The 14,233-nt window shown below is 44.0% G+C and overlaps 1 long non-coding RNA gene across 1 annotated transcript; it reads left to right on the top strand.

Annotated features, from left to right (window-relative positions):
- The first annotated feature begins 443 nt into the window (after nucleotides 1-443).
- On the top strand, nucleotides 444-11,750 carry LOC109271940 (uncharacterized). Its single transcript, XR_002082178.2, has 2 exons — nucleotides 444-673; nucleotides 11,446-11,750. It is a non-coding gene; the product is annotated as an uncharacterized LOC109271940 (long non-coding RNA).
- The last annotated feature ends 2,483 nt before the right edge of the window (nucleotides 11,751-14,233 follow it).

Below are 14,233 nucleotides of genomic sequence, written 5' to 3'. Positions count from 1 at the left end.
ATGATGTTTAGGCAAGGAATGGCTGCTGTTATCTTGGCAGAATGGTGGCGAGCTTGGCAAGCTAGTGGCGGAAGCAGTTAAACTTTATCCATTCTGTCCTCCCACACACTCAGCGTGGAGGCTGTGGACGGCGAGGATGTCAGAAGCTGAAGAAATATCCAGCAGCCCAGGGGGAGAGTCTCTGGGTCTTTTCCCTTATCCAGGACAGGCAAGGCAGACCGAGGGTCATAGCTCCTGCCTGGCCTCTGGTAGCCCCTGATAAGCAAAACCTTCAGTGGGAAGAGATCATTCTCCCTTTTGTCACTTACGCAGATAGAGTAAAGTGTGTGCCCTTTTCCCACTTCTGGGAGGCTAAGATTTATTAAAATCTGCAAATTGCCTCCTTCAAGAAAACATTATATAAAAGGATTAGCTTCCTGGCAGGTGTTTAGTCTGATGCGGGTTCTCAAAAGACATGAATGGGAATTTGTCCATTTTGTGTTATCCAAATGCTCTACAAAGATTAACTCATTCATCCTCATTGCCTGCTTGTGAGGGTTGTTATCCCTTTTTTTCAGCTGTGGAATTGAGACAAAGTGCTGCGCTGAGCGGCCTAGCCCGAGGCTACGCAGCTGGTGGATGGAGCCACCAGGCTCTGTGCTGGCAGGCCTCACAGGCAGGCTTCCTCTCTGAGGTAAGGGCAAGCCTTGGGCCTCTGTCGAGGTAGCTCGCACAGCCTGCAGTGAGCTGCTAGAAGCCCGGAGCCTCAGGAAGACAAAAAGCCGAAACACACTAATGGCGGGTGCCAATCAACGAGAATGTGTGATAAGGCAGACAGGAGCTGGGTTGAAGTTTGCCTTCCAGAGTTCTGTGATAGCCATGAAGGGATGGTCAGATTAATAGTGCTAGTGACATTGTTAAGCAGTCTGTAGGTGAGGTGTGTGCATGGCTACAGCTCTGTGATGACTTCTACACCATTGCTTTGCATTTGTACAGTGCTTTCCGGTTCTTTTTTTTTTTATTTTTAAAAAATGTTTATTTTTGAGACAGAGAGAGTGAGTGCATGAGCAAGGGAGGGGCAAAGAGAGAGAGGGAGACAGAGAATCCAAAGCAGGCTCTATGCTGTCAGCACAGAGCCCGAAGTGGGGCTCAAACTCAAGAACTGTGAGATCATGACCTGAGCCGAAACCATGAGTCAAACGCTTAACCGATTGAGCCACCCAGGTGCTCCAGTGCTTTCCAATTCTGAAAGCACCCTCACACGTACAATTATTTCCTCACAATTGTTCTTTGAAATAAGTAAATATTACAGGTTCAATTGTGTTCCCCACAAAATTTATACAGTGAAGCTCTAATTCCCGTACCTCAGAATGTGACTGTATGTGGAGGCAGGGCCTTTAAAGAGGGTCGTGATCCAATCCAACCAGTGTTCTTATAAGAGGAGGACATGTGGACACAGGAGGAGACAGCAGGGGGAAGCACATAGAGGGAAGGACGCAGGGAGAAGGTGGCTGTCTGCAAGCCAAGGAGAGAGGCCTGGGAAGAAACCAGATCTGCTCACTCCTTGATCTTAAACCTCCAGCCTCCAGAAGTGTGGAAAAGGTAAGTCACCCAGTCTGTGGTATTTTGTTATGGCAGCTGTAGCAAACTAATACAGTAGACTATTTTGGAATATCCTTAAACATTTTAGAAGTACTCATTCCCAATCAGAAAATGGCCATATTCATCAGAGGACTTTCACACTGTCTCAATAATAACATTAGAAATGGATCACACCGAGCTTTCACTGCGTGCCAGGCATTGTTGTAAATGTCTTACTTCATTGCATCCACCATTATTTACTCGGGGTGGGGGGGGGAGGGAGGAGGAACAGTTTTTCCTTCCAGTAAAATTCTGCTTAATAAATGCAGAAGGAATGAGAGAAATAGAAGATTGCCATTGGGCAAACACCGCAATAATAATTGTTGCAGATGAGACCCAGTGATGGACACTCCAATTAGTGGGTGAGAGTATGATGAGAAACGGGGTGCTTGCATAGCCTCAGAGTATCTCCCCACAAGAAATTTATTAATTACAAAGGGAATAATAGTAACTTTATGGTGGAGAAGCCCCCCGGATACCACCTAATCCAAGTTACCAAGGTTAACCTCACCAATAGTCAGACATGTAGACATCATGTACCCCCAGCTATGATGCACTAAGAGGGCAGAGCATCTCATCTGGGTATCCTTGCCAAAAATGCATAACCTCCATCAACACATGAGAAAACATGAGGGACATTTTGTAAACAACTGGCCTGCCTTTCCAGAAGTATCACAGACTGGAGGAGATGAAGAAGACATGACACTTAAATGCAGTATAAGATCCTGGGCCAGAAAAGAGAAATTGGTGGCAAAACAGACAGAATTCAAATAAGGTCTGTAGGTGTAGTTAATAGTATCACACTGATGTCAATTCCTGGCTTTGATCTTTGGACTATGTTTATGTACGATGTTAACATCAGAAGAAGCCGAGTGAAGGGTGTGTAGAAATACTCTACAAAGTTTTCAGCTTTTCTGTAATTTGAAAGTTATTTCAAACTAAAATTAAAAAAAAAAATCTTCTCAAATAGGTGCTATGATTATCCTATTATTAGTAGGTGAAATAACTTGCTCAGTCACCCAGCTTGTTAAGGGTGAGGTGATGATATGTATCCAGGCTGTCTCATTCCAGAGCTTATCTTAAATCCTGAAATATATCCTCTTAGCACCTCAGGGAGACAATGGAGTCTTATCTTAGTTTTAATTTTTCATATACTTGTATCAAAAATTATATATTTTTAGTGATATTCTATAGAATACTTTTTCTTTTTTTTAAGGACTTATAATCCTTTTTTTAAAATGTTTATTTTTGAGAGACAGCAAGCGGGGGAGGGGCAGAGAGGAAGGGAGATACAGAATTTAAAGCAGGCTCCAGGCTCTGAGTTGTCAGCACAGAGCTGGACATGGGGCTTGAACTCATGGACTGTGAGATCATGACTTGAGCCAAAGTCAGATGCTCAACTGACTGAGCCACCCAGGCACCCCTACAATACTTTTTTCTAAACCATTCTGCCTCCCGTTCCTCCCCATTAAGGAGACATTGGCATAATTTTTAAGTTGGAAGAAATCAAAAGCTGGGGAGGGCACTGTACAAAATACCATTACATACATGAAGAAGAGGCCGACCCCTCAGAGAACTTACAAATAGCTGAGGCCAATGAAAGATAGACAAATCTATGGAGCGGAAAACAAGCACCAACCAAGTAGTATAGGCCCTGTGAGGCATTGGAGGACAGAAGGGAGGGAAAATGCACTTAAGCCTGATATGACTGAAAAAGGAGGAGGTGACATTTAATCTGGACCTTCAAGAATGAGAAGGTTTGGGGGTGCCTGGCTAGCTCAGCCAGTTAAGCGCTTAAGTGTCAGGCTTTGGCTCAGGTCGTGATCTCACGGTTTGTGGGTTCAAGCCTGCATGGGGCTCTGTGCTGACAGCTCAGAGCCTGGAGCCCGACTGGGAATCTGTATCACCTGCTCTCTGTCCCTCTCCCACTCACACTCTATCTCTCCCATCAAAAATAAGTAAACATTAACAATTTTTTTTTTTTTTAAAGGACACATCTCAGAAAAGAACATTACAGATAGAAGGGTGATATAAGAAAAGATAGGTGGAGGCGAGAGAGCTCAAGATTGTTGAGTAGACCAGTTAGATTGCAATTGTGGAGTTACTGCATATTTAAGAAAGACATTTTAGCAGAGATCTCAATCTCAAATGCCTTCAGGGGCCATGCAGAAATATGGAGGAAACTTAAATATCTTTAATAAGATATTAAAGAGTGGTGCCGCATCTGGAAAGCCGGAGAGAGCCTGTTCCACCTAAAGTCATTGTGGATGAAGACAAAACAACAAAACCAAACAAACACTGACCTAGGCAAACACATTGCTGCTGACCAGATTCTGCCCAAGGGCTGCTGGTTTCAGCCTACTCTTTGACACCAGCGAAAGCATTCTTGGCTGTTACAATAGAGAGCATAGCTTATCAAGACAATGACGAATTGTTTGGAATTTACACTAATAATTCTCTCTGGGTCTCAAGACTGTGTAACCAGGTGGGGCAGTTGTGTGATAATTGTTTCACGAAGAGCTCTGTAGACTTACTGCTTTATTGTTGTTGGGACACTACTGCCACCTAGTGGTCATTGGGCTGCGCCAGCATCGACAAAAACCTTACAGAGTTGCTTTCTATATATGGTGCTTTTATCTTCAAAATGTTTGTCTTGTGACTCATGCTACAAAATACCCAAATAAACTACATAATCCTTTATATTGTGTGGTTGCTAATAAGGTGATTTTTCACAGATGGTAAGGGTTATTGTTATATTTTCAATACTGTGACAGTGAGGGCTGTGCTTATTTATTTGGTGTCCGGTCAATAATCTTTCTGTGCCCCTGGTGTGTGCTTGTATTAATTGTATCTTTTTGGCATGGTTGTAGGAATTCAGCAAGTATCTGGGATGCTACATAGAAGGGATTAAATGTCTGAGGATGCATAAAAAAAAAACACTGAAGGAAGAATCAGGAGATTTAGGTTAATTTACAGCTGTGTGACTTTGAGCAAGTTACTTGGCCTCTCTAGGCAACAATTCTGGCTGTTAAGGAATGTGGGGTTGACGGGTGCCTGGCTGGCTCAGTTGGAAGAGCGTGCAACTCTTGATCTTGGAGTCATGAATTTGAGCCTCATGTTGGGTGCAGAGATTACTTAAATAAGTAAATAAACTTTAGAAAGTAAATAACCTTAAAAAAAAAAAATGTAAGGTTGAAAAAGCTTAGCAGGTCTCCAGCCAGATCCCATGGTGGCATCCTCTGAGGAACTTCATGGGATTAGAAATTCTAATGGTTCTTTGTCCAGGGGTGGAGGTGTAGGCTAAGGGGGGGGGGGGGGGCAAGGTGAAGCCCAGACTGCTCCAATCAGAATAGTTCTACTACAAAAAATTAATTGCAAAAAAAATTTAATATTGGATAGGTGATGCATGCCCATGATTCAAAATTCAAGAGGTACAAAACAGTATGTGGTGACTAGTCTTTTTACTAACCTGTCTCCAGTTCTCTACCTTAAAGGAAACCAATGTCACAGTCTCTGGTCTGTTGTCCAGAGATAGCCTACCCCCTCCTCCCACCATTGTCCCATCTCCTTTCTTTTATTAACACAAGTAGCAACATAGCATACACACTGTTCCACAGTGCCTTTTTTTTTCTTTTTATTTGAGAGAGAGAGAGAGAGAGAGAGAGAAAGAGAGAGAAAGAGGAGAAAGCACAAGCAGGGGAGAGGGACAGAGAGAGAGACAGAGAGGGAATCTTTTTTTTTTCAACGTTGTTTTTTTTTTTTTTTTTTATTTTTGGGACAGAGAGAGACAGAGCATGAACGGGGGAGGGGCAGAGAGAGAGGGAGACACAGAATCGGAAACAGGCTCCAGGCTCTGAGCCGTCAGCCCAGAGCCTGACGCGGGGCTCGAACTCACGGACCGCGAGATCGTGGGCTCGAACTCATGGACCCTGAGATCGTGACCTAGAGAGGGAATCTTAAACAGGTTCCATGCTCAGTAAGAAGGTGGATGCAGGGCTCAACCCCACGACCCTGGGATCATGATCTGAGCTGAAATCAAGAGTCAGATGCTCAACCGACTGAACCACCCAGGTGCCCCCCTAGTGCCTCTTTTAAAATCTGTTTTATGTTGGAATTTCGTTGAAATTTCACTTAGATTTCATTATACTGAGATTATCTACCTAGGAAATATTTGACGAGCTCATCTATAAATCTTCCTTTTCACTAGGGCATTTCATGACTCTTAAACCTACATTTTGATTTGATCAGAAAAGAAATGATTCATGGACTTGGGGCTCTGTGGAGACAAGCACCCTTTGAACCTGCTCACGGTGTCAGGCTTCTGGGAGACAGGAAGAAAACAATCTCTTGGAGAACCCCTTGGTTAGTGCTTTCAGCTTTAGGCCATTTGGCTGCTGTAAACCATAATGGTGATCTACAGTTAGCAAAGTGTAGGGGGAGCACAGTGAAGAAACTGCTCAGGTACTGGGAATATCAACAGTAAACGGGATTTGAAGAACTGGGAAGGACAGAGCAAGAGAGTGAGGACTGGTCAGTGTAGAAATCTCTTTAGGTTTTAAGTTAACTGGAGATAGACGCCTTATTTCAACGATCCCCTATTAGATTTTTGTTTCCTATTTCAACTGAATCAGATTTTTCTCAGACCAGTGGCTCTGAGCCCTACCTGCTGTTAGAATCATTTGGGAGGTTTCAGAAACTTCCACGGTCAGGGCCCCACCAGCAGGGATCCTGATATAATTTGCCTGGGCATGGGACCCAGTGCCTGGAGTTTTGGGAAAGCTTCCCAGATGATTCTAGAGGCAGCCAGGTGACAGGAGAGCTGTAGATGATCAGTGAGTGGCCAGTGATGAAGTGCCTTCCTCCTCCAACAGGTGGTTGTTCTGGGCAAATGGCCTGATTCCTTCTTAAAATCCTTTAAGCTAGCCTTCCCTTCTTCCACTCTTTCTATTGCATTGTCACTGACTTGTTGCCTCTTTTGACATTCATCAGTCTCCTGAGCATATAAAACCCCTTCAGGTAGTTCAAACTAGAAATGATCAAATCCTACTTTTTCCAGTTCTGCTTGCCTTCAACTGCTGAAAACTTTACTTGAGCTCTCTGGCCCATCAGATTCTAGGTCAGTGGTTCTTGGACCAGAACATCAGCACTAAATAGGAAAATCCTTAGAAAATCAAATTCTGCAGCCCACCCTATATCTACTGAATCCGAAATTCTGGGGTTGGGGCCAAGCAATTTGTGTTTTGATAAACCCTCTAGATTATTCTGGTGTATCCCAAGTTTGAGAGCCACTGTCCTGAGGCCACTTCTGCCCAGGACAGGGCATTGTTTTGGTAGCCTTAGACCATGAGCTGTGGCATTCAGAATGCATTGTGCAGCAAGGGGTGCTCTATCCTGAGCCCTTGGCATGCCTCTTGGGTGCCCACAGGCTGAGCCAGCTGCGGTCTCCCTCCAATACTCTCATCACTTCCATCTCCTCTTGGTGCTGGAGAATAGACTCAGCTTCTCAATTTCTCTGCCTTGTACCTCAGCACTTTACCATGCTGGTCTTTTCCCAAACTCAGTCCATGCACCACCCCTGCCACCTCATCCCCTGGGACTCCTGACCCTGGGAGAGACCTCTGTAAATCCCCTGAGGCAGAAACAGATTATTTTAAGGGGGCTTCCTGGCAGAGTTTATCTTTATACCCCGAAACCTCAGATGAGGCCACCCAGCAGGAACAAGTCTCCTCTGCCGTTGTGGGTCTGCCGATGACTCATTTTGTGCTCTGAAGCCTGCTTTCTTACCTAATTGGTGTTTACTTTTTCTCTGCCGAAACACAATCATATCAGATGTGATTAGTCAAGTGAGGGGGACTGATTTGTGTTTCAGTGACCCTGGAACTTGGGTATCCCAGGGAGTGCCATCCTTCAACGTACTCATGTCAGGAAGGTACCCATTTATTCCAACGAGGCCGTCATTGTGCAGAACATGACTGGGCGTGCTCTTCTGGGTCCCTGCTGCAACCCCATGTCTGATATTTATGGCCCCCCATCGTCGGGTTTCATCTTCTACCGCCGTCTCCCAAGTGCCCGTTGCTGCAACCACAGAACTGTTTGCTGTTGCTTGAACTCACCCTGCACTTTCACATGGCTGTGACTTTGTTATTCTTACTCAGTTTGGAATGTTCCTTTCGTTCCTTTCTTTGCTTATTGATGCCATTCATCCCCTAACTGCCGGCAAAACCGCTCCTTTTCCTATGAAGCCCTTCCCTGCTCTTCAAACCAGGATGGCTTGCTCTCTTCTCACACATCATGGTATTTCACTTTTGTGGGTATTAAACATGATTCGCTTGAGTACATACTGCCTTAAAATGTAAGCTTACTGGTGTCAGGCAGGGACCACGGGAAGAATCCAATCCCCCCTGTGGCAGCTGACGAAGTAAGAAATCAACAGCTCTCTGTAAAGAGTCTCCAAAAGGAAAGGCAGGAGAAAAAGCAATCTATTTACTGTCATAAATATGGCATTGTACCCAGTCTAATCACATACCTTAGTCACTAGAGCTGTGACTAAAGTCACAAAGCACTTTTAACCATTTCACGCAATCATCCACCTCAAAGGATAAAGATTGGACAAAACTTAGGAATAATAAAGGATGTATGCCTGAGCACCTGTATCTAGTATGAAGGACATACTACAAATTTGAAGCAGTAGTGATACTACTTAGAAACTGCACTGAAGGGGAAAGCATTCCTGTCGTTTGTTACAAGCACTTCCTTTTGCAGGAAGCATGCCGCCTGTGATTGTAATGCGCTGGGTCTTTGCAAGGGCTTTGAGTTCCCGAGGGAGGGAGAAATGTTACAAAGTTTAGCACCATCCCAGAAAAGAAGTACAGATGACCCCAGGTTTCCCTACATTAGTGAGTTTCTGTGGTTTCAATTTTTTGTTTTTACCACCCAAAGGAGAAATCGGATGAGCCCAGTCACTGAAGTAGCTCTGGGAAATGCAATACAGTAGCCAATTTATGCCTCAGTGGGAATGGAGCACATACCCAATACCACACTTGGGATTCTTCCCTGCAGTATTTGGTCTCTTCCTTTTTTGTGGGTCATCTTTCACTAATGCTTCGGGAGTGCATTTGCATTCCCCTCTGTCTCTTCCCAGAATCTAAACTGGTCTTGAGTCATACTTGATGTGCTCAGATTTCCAGCTATCTGCCGTACCACACAAGACTTGCTGTTCTGCCATGGTAAAGAATCCCCCTGCCGACTGCGGTATCCTACATCCTGATCCTCTAACCCTTCTGCCCAGGTTGTGACTCACTGTTTCCCGACTTGGTGTCCTCCCCCTCCTTCCCCTATTGCATACAAAGACAAAATCGCCTGCCTTTATTGGAATGTTTCAGTCTCTCTCTCCCTGTTCCAGGACTCATTCAAAATCTACTTCTTCCAGCAACATTCCTTTGAGAAATTCTAGCCCATTGGATCAATCTTTATTTTACACTGTCTGAGAATTTATGCATTCAATTTAGAAACTCTATGATACAATTTCTTTTGTTGTAATCATTCTGAAGCTATTTTGTCTTATCGGATGTATTACATCAGGTAAAGAGATGAATTAAGATCTGATTCTTGGTGCCTTGTAGAACTCCACAGCTACACTCCATCTGCCATGCTGAAGTAACAAATCTCTTGGGTTCAGGATCATCAAGAAAGAGGGACTAGAGGTTGACATTATTTTTAAGAAGAGGTAACCTTTTGAAAGGTGAGCTTCCTCTAAATTTAGGAAGGATGGTTTAGTGGTAGACTATTCCAAGAGTGTCAGGGACCTCCATCACAGCACCCCTGGGATTAATAGGGCCACTGACAGGGACAAGTGGAAGCCAGGGTGGCCAAACACTAAAAGTGGTGACCTTGGGGCACATAGCAGAAGACCTCAGCCTAAGCTTGTTTTAGAGGGAGTGGAGCAGATTTAATTTGATTTAGATACAGGAAAAACAAACAAATAAATCCAACAGTGTGATATTTCTTGCATGTGAGTATAGTGGAATAATTATTCATGCATGCTACATATAAGGTCCTTGAGATTGAGAAACTTACCTTTTCATTCTGCCTACATTACAGTGATCTGTGAGTGATGGACTGACTCACTAGCTTGCACTTATTTATGGGAACTAGCACATCAGTATCTGTGTATAATTGCCATCAGTTCAGATTGGTGATTCGAAGTTAGATAGTAGGGGGAAAAAAAGAAGTTTCCTTTGAAAATCATATATATTTTTCCAACCCATCACACCAAACCCCAAGCCACACTTGAGTTTTCACAATATTTGATCTCTTCTAAATTCATAAGCTCAGGGTGCTGCCTCAGTTGTCTGGTGAATCAGGTATCCACCAACAAATATTTAGTGAGCATCTATAAGTTTCAGAGATGGGTCTAGGTTTCCTTATGGAGCTTTCATTCTACTAGGGGGAGAGAGACCAACAAGAAAAATAAGTCCAAACCAAAAAACCCTACAGAACCCCCACCCCCAAATCATAATAAGAAAATTATATGGTATGTTAATACATGCCACATGGGGAAGGTGTGGGGTTTGAGAATGCTGGGTGGGGGTTTAAGTGAGGTGGTTTGTTAGTATAAGAAGTTGACATCTGAACAGAGACCCGGGGTTGCTAAGGCAGTTAGTCCTGTGGATTTCTGGGGGAAAGAGAGTTCCAAAATGAGGGACAAGCCAGTGCAAAGACCAGAAATGAGAGCATGTTCAGTATGTTCCAGAAACATCAAAGAGACCAGCATGGCTGGCACAGAGTGAGCAAGAGTGAGAGTGATGGAGAGGAGGTGGGAAGGCCTAATCATGTCAACACTGTGGGCCCTTGTAAGGACTTGGGCTTTCTTCTAAGAGACATGAGGACCTACTGAGGAGTTTTGAACTGAAAAGTGACATGATTGATCCGATCGATATTTGAAAGGATCAATTTGACTGCTGTGTTGAGACTAGGCTGGTGGAGGGGTGAGTGCAGGCGGGAAGCAAGGGGGGAGGCATAGAGACCAGTTAGAGGCCTACAGCAATTGGGGTGCCTGGGTGGCTTAGTGGGTTAAGCATTCAAATTTTGATTTGGGCTCAGGTCATGATCTCCCGGTTCATGAGTTTGAGTCCTGCACCAGGCTCCATGCTGACAGTGCAGAGCCTGCTTGGGATTCTCACTCTCTCTGCTCCCTACATCCCTCCTCAGAAAATAAATAAATAAACTTGAAAACAAAAGCCTACAGCAGTAAATCTAGACTGATAGTGATTTGGACCGTGGTGATGACAGTGCAGATAATGGTGAGAAGTTCTAAGTTTCTGGATACATTTTAAAAGTGGAGTCAATGGGATTTCCAGTCAGATCAGATGTGGGATGTAAGAGAAAGAAAGTAATGAAGGATGAATCCAATTTCATGGACCAAATAAATAGAAGGGTGGAGTGGTCTTCAACTGAGATGAAGAAGTCTGTGGGAACAGCAGGTTTGCTGGGAGTGGGTAGGTGGTGGCAGGTTGGAGTTTCATGAGTTCAGAATTGGTTATATGATGTTTTCAATGTTCCGCTAATTCTAGATAGTTTTGTGATACTTGTTTGCCTACATTCATATAAACGTCATAAAAATCCATGAAATCCCAAGCGCGTGCCACATTTCGAGCCCTTTAGGCAGCCTCAGGGAACTCCCCTGGCACACACTGCCACATGGGTACCCTGGCCAATGGGATCCTCTGAGTGAGCACCTTTGAGATCCCAGGTGCAAGAATTCTCTCTAGTGGGGGCAGTCTTCGTTGGGTAGGTACTAACCCATTCATGTTCTCTCCCATGCAGAAATCTGATGCTAGACAGAAGGGCAGGCAGGAGGCATGGAACAAGAGAAGCAGGGGAAAAGCAGAGGAGGAGAGAGAAGCTTGTTCCTACAAATGGCAGAGTCTACCAGAGGGAGAACCAGACTTACCTACTTCTGAGGGAGAGAAGACTGAGCAGGTCACCAGGATTGCTTTTGAATTCCAAACCAGCAAGGAACCTTTACTGATTTACTTTTGGGTTCCTCATGGTGTTTTACTCTGCAGTGCTGAGATACTTTCTTGCTTTCCTTTGTATATGTACAGTATTAAAATCAAACACTTGCAGTAGCCTAAGATGTGGCTTATTTGCTATGGGAAAGCACCTTAATGATACATTATGATGTTGCGATCTCATATGTGTTAAGATGATCTGGGGAATGAAACAGAGATGGTAGAGAGAGTTTAACCTTTGCTTTCCAAAGACAATAAGCATAAGCCACAAGTGTAAGGATTATAAAGTAATACACCTGATTAATTGTTTCATAGTACCTTTATCCACAAATATTCACTCAATTCCACATGTAAGGCACTGTCCTAAGTCCTGGGGAGAAGCCAGACATGGCCCTATCACATACATCTTGATGTGTCTCGATGTTTTCATGCCTTTAAGTGAGATTTTCTTGTCTCTTTTTCTCCTAGATTCCACAAGTGTCTCCCTTCCTCTCCCCCCGCCCCACCCCCATTTCCCTCTCTTCTTCCCAGTTTCCTCAGCCAGGTTAACTCCCCCTGTCCCGAATTTGATTATTTTCCCCACCTTTAGCTCTAGCTCTCTCTGATTGCTTTCTTCTTTAGGATTTAACTAGAAGTAGGTGCCCGTATAATTCCTCAGAATGGACTCCCCAGTAAATATTTGGAAAATGAACAAAATGACTTTATTTTCCTTTTGCACTTCCTTCGAAGTGATGAGGTTGGTCCTGACACAGATAAAGTAGGACACATTGAAAAAGGCTGACCCTGGGTGTTCATGAAACTTACTGCTGTAAAACCTTCAGTGGCTCCCTGTCAGCTTGTCATGGAAGAGGTTGTTGTATGTGTTTCTCTACACAGGAATTGTGGTTACCTTTGGGGCAGAAACAAAGTCTTATTCTTCTCTGTATCTGTATTCCCACTGTGCTTTGCATGCAATAGGCACATAATACATGACCCTAGAGTATAATCTGAACAGAGTTGGATGACTGGCTCATGTCAGGCATGATACGGTTTAAAACTGTAGGTTCAGAAGTCAGTTTCAGTCCCTGAGTGGCAGCTCCCAAAAAAGAAAATCTTTTATCTTACAAAGTTTTAGGGAGCCGATGATACTCACTGAGGAAACAATGATTAAGTCTCAGGAAGCAGAAAAGGAAGATAAGACGTGATTTAACATAATGAGTCCGGATGGGTGGGCCTGATGCTAAGGACTTCTGATGTCAGACCAACCTGACTCATAAACTACTCTTTTGAATAACATCCTTTCACTTCACAATCTTTATCCATTTAAAAATATTTTACCTTGATTCCACTTTCTCACACCAACTCCTAGACCTTGTGATGCTTTTTGAGAATCTATAGAAGAATCCACATCTCAGATTTCCCCAAACTGGTTTTAAGGTGTCCTCTCATAGCATCAAAAGAGACACATTATTCTGGATGGTATTCTAGTTTCCAAATGGCAAATTTCTACCTAGTCATATTCTCACGTTTATTAATTAATTTATTTTTCACAGTGAGAGAGGGAGAGAGCACAAGCAGGGGAGGGGCAGACAGAGAGAGAGAGAGAGAGAGAGACAGAATCTGAAGCAGGCTCCAGGCTCTGAGCTGTCAGCACAGAACGCGGCATGGGGCTCAAACCCAGGAAGCACAAGATCATGACCTGAGCTGAAATCAAGAGTCAGATGCTCAATCAACTGAGCCACCCAGGCACCCCTCCACCCGTCATATTCTAAAAAGGAAAAGATGAAAATAATGAAAAGAGCCTACAAGTGGAAAATAAAATCAAGACAATAAGTCACACACTTGCATCCTTCCAAATCCAGCCTCCCTCCCCAGTGACAGGCCTTATTTGCTTGACATCATAAATATCCAGCTTCCTGCTCATCAGAGAGCTGCCATTTCCTTGGTTATACTGCCCACAATTTGTCAATTCCTGAGAGCTTTGCAAGACTGTGAGAATGTAAAGCAGGGCTCTTTGGGAATTATTTCTAGGTACTTCTTGGACAAAGATGAAAAACATTAAAAGAATGAAAAGACTACATGACTGGGGTTGGGAGGGAGATCCAGAGTTAGCTGTGAAAGGCCTTCTATTTATTTCTTCATACTTCTAGAAACGGATCATTGGGGGCATCTGCGTGGCTCAGTTGGTTAAGCATTGGACTTCGGCTCAGGTCATGATCTCGCCGTTTGTGAGTTTGAGCTCCGAGTTGGGTGAGCCCCACTTCTCTCTCTCTCTCTCTCTCTCTCTCTCTCTCTCTCTCTCCTCTCTGCCCTTCAAGGGATTACTTCTCTCTACCCCTCGTTCAGTTGCGCCCTCTCTCTCTCAAAAAGAAAAAAAAAAAAGAAAAGAAAAACAGGAAAAGAAGCAGGGATCATTCGTTCATTCGGCAAAATGGCTGAGCTCCCACTATTGCCAGGAACTGCTCTAGGCACAGAGATACATCACTGAACAAAACAGGAAAAAAAAAAATCCCTGCTCTCATGGAATTTACATTCTACTGGGGGAAGTTCCTCCTGTCGTCCTTTCGTTTTCTCTGTGAGCAAGAGACTACCTCGTCACACAAACCTGAGGACTGAAGAGA

The sequence above is a fragment of the Panthera pardus genome, unplaced genomic scaffold (genome assembly GCF_024362965.1).
Source record: "Panthera pardus isolate Hobbes unplaced genomic scaffold, ASM2436296v1 HiC_scaffold_11, whole genome shotgun sequence".
Taxonomy (NCBI): Eukaryota; Metazoa; Chordata; class Mammalia; order Carnivora; family Felidae; genus Panthera; species Panthera pardus.
The sequence above is the reverse complement of the archived record's forward strand: the minus strand, read 5'-3'. Positions and strand labels throughout refer to the sequence as shown.